Below are 10,292 nucleotides of genomic sequence, written 5' to 3'. Positions count from 1 at the left end.
TGATTTAGGTCATACCTGAATGGTCTAGTGGTTTTCCCTACTTTCATCAATTTAAGTCTGAATTTGGCAATAAGGAGTTCATGGTCTGAGCCACAGTCAGCTCCTGGTCTTGTTTTTTCTGACTGTATAGAGCTTCTCCATCTTTGGCTGCAAAGAGTATAATCAATCTGATTTCGGTGTTGACCATCTGGTGATGTCTGGTGCAGAGTCTTCTCTTGTGTTGTTGGAAGAGGGTGTTTGCTATGGCCAGTGCGTTCTCTTGGCAAAACTCTATTAGCCTTTGCCCTGCTTCATTCTGTACTCCAAGGCCAAATTTCCCTGTTTGTGGTCATGTATGGATGTGAGAGTTGGACTGTGAAGAAGGCTGACCACCAAAGAATGGATGCTTTTGAACTGTGGTGTTGGAGAAGACTCTTGAGAGTCCCTTGGACTGCAAGGAGATCCAACCAGTCCATTCTGAAGGAGATCAGCCCTGGATTTCTTTGGAGGGAATGATGCTGAAGCTGAAACTCCAGTACTTTGGCCACCTCATGCGAAGAGTTGACTCATTGGAAAAGACTCTGATGCTGGGAGGGATTGGGGGCAGGAGGAGAAGGGGATGACAGAGGATGAGATGGCTGGATGGCATTACTGACTCGATGGATGTGAGTCTGGGTGAACTCTGGGAGTTGGTGATGGACAGGGAGGCCTGGCGTGCTGCTATTCATGGGGTCACAAAGAGTCAGACACGACTGAGCGACTGAACTGAACTGAAAATGAAAAGGAAATCTTTTGGGGGTGTTAGTTCTAGAAGGTCTTGTAGATCTTCATAGAACCATCCAACTTCAGCTTCTTCCGTGTTACTGGTTGGGGCATAGAGTTGGATTACTGTGATATTGAATGGTTTGCCTTGGAAACGAACAGAGATCATTCTGTCATTTTTGAGATTGCATTCAAGTACTGCTTTTTGGACTCTTTTGTTGACTATGATGGCTACTCCATTTCTCCTAAGGGATTCCTGCCCACAGTAGTAGGTATAATGGCCACCTGAGTTAAATTCACCCATTTCATCCATTTTAGTTCGCTGATTCCTAAAATGTCAATGTTTGCTCTTGCCAGCTCCTGTTTGACCACTTCCAATTTGCCTTGATTCATGGACCTAACATTCCAGGTTCCTATGCAATACTGCTCTTTACAGCGTTGGACTTTGCTTCCATCACCAGTCACATCCACAACTGGGTGTTGTTTTTGCCTTGGCTCCGTCTCTTCATTCTTTCTGGAGTTATTTCTCCACTGACCTCCAGTAGCATATTGCGCACATACTGACTGGGGGAGTTCACCTTTCAGTGTCATATCTTTTTGCCTTTTTATACTGTTAACGAGGTTCTCAAGGCAAGAATACTGAAGTAGTTTGCCATTTCCTTCTCCAGTGGGCCACGTTTTGTTAGAACTCTCCACTGTGACCCGTCAGTCTTAGGCGGCCCTACATGGCATGGCTCATAGTTTCATTGAGTTAGACAAGGTTGTGGTCCATGTGATTGGACTGGTTAGTTTTCTATGATTGTGGTTTTCAGTATGCCTGCCCTCTGATGGAGAAGGATAAGAGGCTTATGGAAGCTTCCTGATGGGAGAGACTGACTGAGGGGGAAACTGGAAAATGGAATCTGGAAGTCAATGCAAATCAGGGCTTTACCCTCTGGAGAGCTGGTTGTTACAATTTACCAGGCCACCTGGATAGAAGGTTATCATTTTCCTAGAATTGCTCCTGAGATAATGTCCCAAGTTCCTATTCTTGCTGGTGTAGTGGTATCATTCAGGATTCCAGGAAGGGACAGATGGTCCTTTCAAGAGAGTGACTGAGGATAATGCAAAGAATGGACTTTCACAAAGGCATGGACAAGGTGTGGGATGCAGGCAGAGATGGGGAGGTGTCCCTGGACCAGTGAGGGCAGGCAGTGGCTACTGAGCCCAGGCCTGGGGAAGAAAAAGCCACTGGAGGACCTGGTGAGATGGGCTCTTGGAGAAGGTTGCTAGACATCAGCCATGGCCTGGAAGGATGGATGTAAGGCACTCAGTTAAGAGCCTTAGATGGCCTGACCCTGGCCAGCTCGTGGGATGCACGCTTCCCTTGTCCACTGTACTTGGTGGCCACACACGTTACTTCCGCTCCCCTCCCCCCAGTTCATTACTCCTCCTCCTTGGCTTAGATTTCACCCTCCTGAACAGGTCAGACTCTCTTGACTGTGTTCTTTTGCACCTTGTCATTCTCCAAAAGAGTTCTCTGCTTATGCTCACTGTGCTTATTATTTTTAATCCAAGAATGATTCATTTAACAATTAAAATACCAGCAGCTCGGATTTCCTGGCACTTCCCACATGCCAGGCACTGGGTTATGGCTGTATTTGAGAGGGCAGGCATCATGTCTCTGCCTTGGTCACTGCTCTGTCTCTCCATTGCCCAGGACACAGCCTGGAACACAGTATGAGCTAGACCAACATGGGGAGTAAAATCCCCTCAGTAAGCGCAGCAAGTGTTTCCTAGCTCTTCTGTAGTAGGGACATTAAATATGGCTACAAATGTTTTTCCATTCTTTCCATTGAGAGGCAGAGTCTAACTCCATTCTTCTTGAATGTGGGCTGGTCTTGGTGACTTGCTTGATGGATAGAATTTGGTGGATGTGAGATTCTGGGACTCCTAGGTCATAAGAAGCTGAGCAGCCTTCAGCTGGGTCCCAACCGTTCTCACTGATAGCCCTGAACCACCATTTATGAAGTCCAGCTCCATGAGGCCACCACACTGGTGAGGCTGCATGTGGGGCAGCTGATCTTGCCCAGTCCAGCTTTCTGGCCTCCTCTACTGGAACCAGACCTGGTGGGGAAGCTTGGAGCAATCCATCTTCCAGCTCAGTGGCATTAAGGGACCCCCACTGATGCCACTTGAAAAAGAATTACCCAGCTGAGTGCTGCTCAAGCTTCCAAGTCACAATTTGTGAGACACAGTAAAATGGCTCTTATTTTAGACCTCTGTATTGGAGGGTGCCTCATTACAGAGCAAGAGTCAGAACTTGTAATATTGGTTTCGGGGAAATCCCTACATTGATTTTCCATTCCACCTTCGCCCATCCCACGCTCTACGTGCCCCCTGACGACTATCACCATCCGGAGTTTTACTAACTCTCCAGAAACTAACCTTTGATGTGGCTTTAACAGAGGTGCCTACTCGATTGAGCTTCCATTTGAACATGGCTGGGAAATCCCCTGAGAGCAGGTCTGGCTGTTTAGTAGGTAGTGAAGAGAGCTGAGTTGTTCTGGGTCAAGGGCCAAATTTTCCCGCTGATCCCTTCAACCTTTTGTGATGGTGAAGTCACCAACTCCCAGGGAGAGGCCCTTTCCTTGGAGGTCCGCTCTGCTCACCCACAGGCCTGGGTGGACGGTTTTCACACTGAGAGTCGGGGAAATCAGCCACTGGCCGGGGCTGCCCTGCTTTCACTGAGGACTTGCTCCCCGGCCAGGCCTGTCCTGGGTACAGCAAACTCCGCTGGCATCACCAGGACTTGTCGTCAAGGAGCTTCTGAGGGCCCGGCTGCGGTTAGAGGACTGAACCCCAGGGTGTGCTCAGAAGGTGTGGAGGGTTCTGGATGGAGCTGTTTGGACGAGTCTGGCAGCACCAGACTAAAGAGACATTTGAGGAGCGGGAGACCTCTTGACCTTCTCCAGGGACTCTGGAAGGGGCCGCTTGGGATGTCCCTGGGGCTTTGCCAGCCCATCCTGAGCCACAAGGGCTCCCTCTTCTCACTTGCTTCACTGCTCCTCAAGTACATGGGTTGGTGGGTGAGGTGGGGACCCTTCTCCTGGCAGAAGCAGCCAGGGTCTGGAGAAGACTGGGGACAGGAGGTGTCTGTGATGCAGTGAGACAGGCGCATCAGGGCTGGACCTCACGGAGCCTCAGCCCCTCCGTGATGCTCTTGGCCACTGTCGTTTTTGCACCATGTGGGGCTCATGAGGACAGGGGATCCCCAGGCCCTGCCTACAGACCTACAGAAACAAGGGCTTCAGGTGAGGCCTGGGCCTCTGCATTCGTGACAAGTCTGGGGGTTCATAAGGAAGCTAGGCAGTGTAGAGATTAACACTACAGGCTCTAGAGTTGGGCTGCAGGGGTTCAAACGTGGACTCCAGGATTCAGTGCCCATTTAATAATTCTGGCGCCTCAGTTTCCAACATGAATTGCAGAGAATTACAATTATCTGCAACATCAATTGCAGATAATTACAACCTCACTGGCTTGTTAAGAGGATCAAACAAAGCAGATGAGTTAGGTATGAGGATAACCCCCAGTGAGTGCTCTATAACTGTGAGCTCCAGCTCCCCAGAGAGTAGCAAGAGATGAAATGCAGAGAGCTGTACCTTCAGTACAGGGTCAGAGCTCAATAAATGTTGGCTGAATGGAGGACAAGAGCAGGACACAGCCAGCCACACCACTGGCACAACCATGCCATGAACATTAATTTTCATAGCAGCCTCTGGCATTGTTCTAGGGGCTGGTGGCTCACAAAGGAATAAATCATTCTCTGCCCTTCAGATGCTCACAGGCTCACAAAGGTGGAAACGGGTGGTAGAAGGCAATGTGTTAAGTGCAGTGTGAGGGAAAGGCTCTGGGCATGCCAGCCTTGGAGAGGTGAGGAAGGCTTCCTAGAGGAGGTGATGTCAAAGGTAGATCTGAAGGATGAGTAGGAGTTATGCAGGAAAAGGTGGCTAAATGCCAGGTGTGGGGGAACACTTATGCAATGGGGCACATTCTGAGCCTCCTAATGATTCACACCGAGAGAGGTGTGTGGTGGAAGTGGCAGACTGCCAGGGTTTGAGGCTGGAAAGATGAGCAGCATCAGAGGCTTGGGTTGACTTGGGTTGCCCGACACCTGCAGGTCTGACTAGCTCATCTCACGCACTGCACGTCCTTATCATGAAGGTTGCGTTGTGTATCACTGAATAACACTTCCCTGGATCATTCAGTTAGCACCCTACTTCAGCGTCCAGAATATAAAAAGTCACTGAGGTCCAAATCCCTGCCCAGCAACTCTCAGGTAGACGAGTGTCAAATATTAATAATTTGGAGTCCATGTTTCAAAACCACCACATGGAGATTTGGGGACAAGTTCCTGAAGGAGAGTACATGGGCTAAGTCTTGAAAGGTAGGAGTAGGAGTGAAGGGAGAGGGCAGAGGAGGAAGGATGTGCCATTCGGGGACCAGCAAGTGTAAAGACAGGGGACAGGAAGTCTCCAGGCTGGGTCAGAGGACTCTACTTAAGGCTCAAGAGGGGAAGATATGTGCTAAGAGGGCGGTGGGAGATGAGCAGGAGGGAGAGACAAAGGCCCTCGGGTGCTAAGCTCAGGAGTCTAGAATTCATCCTGAATGGAGAACTAGCAAAGGGTTTTCAGCAGAGGAGTAAGATGATCACTGGATTCACTAGGATGGTCTTGGGTGTAAGTGACAAAACACAGGGCCAAAGAGGCTTAAGTGGTGGCAGCTATTGATTTCCCATAGGGAGGTAATGCTAGGGTTGGTGTAGTACTTTGGCAATGTCATCAAAAACCATGGCCCCTTCTACCTCATGTACTAGCCTCAGTGCCTCTGTAATATCATTCCCTCATGCCTGCAAGATGCCTGCTATGGTACCAAGTATCACAGCTTTGTACAGCATTGAGGGCAGGAAATAAGGAAACATGTTTAAACAACCAGCTTTTCACTGGGGGCAATTTTGTGATGTCTGGTGGCCATTTTTGGTCATCTTAGCTTGGGGAAGCTACTGACATCTGGCAGGTAGAGGCCAGGGATGCTGACAAACAGGACAAACTCCTACAAAAGAAAATTAACAAAACAGCTATTGTGTCGAGGTTGAAAAACCCTGGTCTAAACTGATTGAGTGCCCTTAGTTTATATGGGGTGGTGGATCTGCCTCCCTCACTGGACCTTTGGAACTAACAGCCTGCCCAAAGATTCAGTTTCACAGTTCAGCTGCTGAGGGACCTGAAACACTGCCAGATATATCTGTGTATTACAAAGCTACAACCATATAAATTTTTAGATAGATTGAAATATAAGAAACAAAAATTAAACAACCTGCAAGACAGAAATAGTTATCAGATGGGGAATGAACATACTTACATATGTACATATATTACATATAAACACAAATACGATATACACCTAGTTTTCATTACATGTCATTGGAGAAGGGCATTATTATGGCTCCGACATTGAACTGGTTTGCAGAACATAGCCTTCTCTCTTCTCAATACATCTTCAGTTCCTGGAATTTCTATTCCATTGTTGTAGTCAGTGTGGTGTCTTCTTTCCTTTCGATTTTCCGAAGCAGAATCTGTTGGACTGGCCTTGTTGTGATGGGGGCAGTGATGGTGGGAAGGGGAGAAGAGGCTGACCAGGAAGGCAGGTGCTGCCAACATAAAAGAAATTCAGCTTGCCTACAGGCAACCCAGAACCTGAAATACCTCTATTTCCGCTGGAGGGTTCTGGTTTGACCTAATTTTTTCAGAGATATGATGCTGATTTGGTGCTTTTTTTTTTTTTTCTTCCTAAACAGCTTCCTTTTCCTGTTTTTTTGTTTTTAAATCATGGTCCCTGCCATTAGCTTTGTTTTTTGAAAATGAGAACTTGAGCTCCACTGGTTAGGTGTGGGTATAAGTATGCCATGGGCATGTGTGTGGGCTTGCATATGTGTGGTTGTGTGCCCCTGTGTGTGTATAGTGGGGTGGTTCATATAGATTTTCATATCAACACAACTTAGCTGACAAAGTTCTGGGCTCCCTCAATGATAAAGATGGGTCTCCTTTCAACCCATCCTCACTATGTAATCAACAATTGAAAATAATATAATAAAAAATAGTAAACCCACATACTGTGCCTAAAAATCTTCAACAAGTGAATTACCAGAAAATAAAGAGCACCCTTTTCAATAATTTAAGGATCAAAGAGGACTTAAGAGGAATTACAAAAAAAAAAAAAAAAAAGCAAAACAAAACAAAAACAATGAATGGGATAAAAATGAAAACACAACATCAAATTTTGTGGGACACAGTTAAAAGCAGCACCAAGAGGGAAATTTTTAGCACTAAGAAAGAGAAAATATCTCACATAAATAATCTAAGCACTTATCTTAAGAATCTAGAGAAAGAGACACAAAATAAACTCAAGTAGAAGGACGGGAAAAACGAAGAGAACTGATAAAATTGCAAACATAAAACCAACAGAGAAACGAAACAAAAAATTATGTTCTTTGAAAAGATCAATAAAATTGGTATGCCTTTAGAAAGACTAACAAAAAAAACCACGGGGCCGAGGCAGTGGACGGCTGGAAGCGGATTGGCTGCACGCTCAGCGGCGAGGCCACGGAGAGCTGTGGGCTCAAGACGGCGGGCGCCGAGGGCGGCCCCGGGGACGGTGAGCTGTGGCATACCTGGCTGCCCAACCACGCCGTGTTCTTGCGGCTCCGAGAGGGACGGAAAAACCAGAGCTCAGCTGAAACCGAGAAGCCTGCTTCATCATTGCCTTCGTCGCCGCCACTGCCTCCTCAGTTGTTGATGAGAAACCTGGTCTTGGGCCTCTCAGAGAGCTCTGTCTGTGGGGTGCAGAAGACAGCACCTTCTTAGTCATGTGCCTTCGGGGCCCCAGCTGCGCCGGTGAGGAGCCCTCCCTCTCGCAGTACCAGAGATGGCTTTGCATAAATGCACCCCTGTTTGAAATCTATCAAGCCTTGTTAAGCCCAGCACAACATCATGTAGCGTCATGTAGGAATAAAAGGACTTATATTAGAATCACCTAAAAGATGGGGAAAGAATTCTGAATTTGAAGGTGGAAAATCAGCAGTGAATTGTAGCACGACTCCCGTTGCTGAGAGATTTTTCACCAGTTCAACCTCTCTGACTCTGAAGCATGCTGCCTGGTGTCCGAGCGAGTTGCTAGATACTCAAATTGTGCCGTTAACGTCAGACAACGTCATAAGAATTTACCCTTTGCGTGAGCCCCAGACACCGACTAAGGTCATCCTACTTTCAGAAGCAGAAGAGGAAAGTCTCATACTCAACAAAGGAAGGGCGTATACCGCATCTCTGGGAGAGACAGTAGTTGCATTTGACTTTGGGCCATTGTCAGCAGTCCCAAAGCATATATTTGGATAAAAAGGCAAAGAAGTAGTGGCTTACTCCCTGTACATCTTTTATGAAAATGAGGAGACTTGCCTTACGTTTGTTAGTCTGTTGCACAGCCCTGGGAGTGTGGGTAAGCTATTGGGCCCGTTGCCCATGCATCCTGCTGCTGAAGATAACTATGGCTACCATGCTTGTGCTGTGCTTTGCTTACCGTGTGTCGCCAACATCCTGGTGATTACTACTAATTCAGGAATGCTTCATCACTGCGTTGTGCTGGAGGGGGAAGAAGAAGATGACCACACATCAGAAAAGTCCTGGGATTCCAGGGCTGACCTCATTCCATCACTGTATGTGTTTGAGTGTGTTGATTGGAGCTTGCTCTGAAACTGGCATCCGGAGAGAATGAGCCCTTTGATTCTGACTTTTCTTGTCCAATGAAACTTCATAGAGATCCCAAGTGTCCCTTAAGATTCCACTATACTCATTAAGCTGCTGTACATAGTGTTGGGCTACCTTGGATTCATAAACTTCACAAGTTTCTTGGATCAGATGAAGAAGACAAGGACAGTTTACAGGAACTGGCTACAGAACAGAAGTGCTTTGTACAACACATTCTTTGTAGCAAGCCACTGCCATGCAGTCAGCCAGCTCCTTTTCAAGGATTCTGGATCATCCCTGACATCCTGGGGCCAACAATGATCTGCATCACCAGTACCTATGAATACCTCCTCAGGCCTTTACTAAGCACAGTCCATCCAGCGTCTCCTCCCCTGCTTTGTACCCGAGAAGATGTTGAAATGGCAGAGTCTCCCCTCCGTATTCTGGCTTAAACCCCGGATTCCTTTGAAAAACATATTAGAAGCATTTGCAACGTAGTGTTGCAAATCCAGCATTTTTGAAATCATCTGAAAAGATACGGCTCCTCCTCCCAAAGAATGTCTTCAGCTCATCAGCAGAGCCACCCAGGTGTTCAGGGAATACTACATTCTTAAACAGGACCCGGCAAATGAGATTCAGTGGAGGGTCAAATTGTTATGTGACCAAAAAAGAAACAATTAGAAGATCTCAATTACTCGAGAGGAGAGGAAAAGTCTACGGGAAATGGCTGAGCACTTAGCTGACAAATATGAGGAAGCCAAGGAAAAACAAGAAGACATCAGAACAGAATGAAAAAATTACTTCACAGTTTTCAGTCTCAGCTCCCAGTTCTCTCTGACAGTGAGAGAGACATGAAGAAAGAATTATAGCTGATACCTCATCAACTTCGACATTTGGGCAATGCTGTCAAATGGGTTACTATGAAAAAAGACTATCAACAACGAAAGATGGAAAAGGTACTGAGTCCTCAAAAGCCCACCATTACTCTCAGCACCTGCCAGTGGAAATGCATTCAGTCCATCCTGAAGGAGAAGGGTGAGCACATAAGAGAAATAGTGAAGCAAATTAATGGCATCCGAAATCATGTAAACTGAACCACCAAGAACAGACTCACATCTGAGTTAACACACACGAAGGCTTAATCTCACTGTAAAACGAACACGTAGCACTAATTTATAAAGAGGCAGGCGCCTTGTTAGCGCAGTAGGTAGTGTGTCAATCTCATAATTTATAAAGAGGCATTCTGGATGAATTTTGGTGTGATTGTACCTTACTTTTTATACTGTTTTATAATTAATTGAATAAATACTTGTATTTAAAAAAGAGGAAGACAAATTATTAAACACTAATAACAGGAAGGAAACTGGGTATCACTACAGATTCTGCAGACATCAAAGGTAATAATCAAATCATATGAACATCTATAACTTAGATGAAGTACATAAATTCCTCAAAATACAGATTATCACAACACACTCAATATGAAATAAATAACTTGAATAGCCCTTCAAGGAAATTGAAGTCACAATTTAAAGACTTTTGAGAAAGAAATTTCCAGATAATTTGACTGGAGGATTCTTTCAAATGTTTAAATAAGAATTATCCCCCATTCTACATAATCTTTTATAGGAAGTAGAAGAAGAGACAACACTTCACACCTCACTTTGTGAGACCAGTATTACCCTGCTACCAAAACTGGATAAAGATGGTACCAAAAAGTACACAGTATAACCATGGATCAATATCCTTCACAAATACAAATAAAAAAAACCT

General features: G+C 45.9%; 1 pseudogene; it reads left to right on the top strand.

Moving 5' to 3' along the window:
• Nucleotides 1–1,871: 1,871 nt before the first annotated feature.
• LOC129635072 (nuclear pore complex protein Nup88-like) lies at nucleotides 1,872–9,672 on the top strand (annotated as a pseudogene).
• Nucleotides 9,673–10,292: the final 620 nt, after the last annotated feature.

The sequence above is a fragment of the Bubalus kerabau genome, chromosome 20, assembly GCF_029407905.1.
Source record: "Bubalus kerabau isolate K-KA32 ecotype Philippines breed swamp buffalo chromosome 20, PCC_UOA_SB_1v2, whole genome shotgun sequence".
NCBI lineage: Eukaryota > Metazoa > Chordata > Mammalia > Artiodactyla > Bovidae > Bubalus > Bubalus kerabau.
Note: the sequence above shows the minus strand (reverse complement) of the source record. Positions and strands in the feature narration are given on the sequence as shown.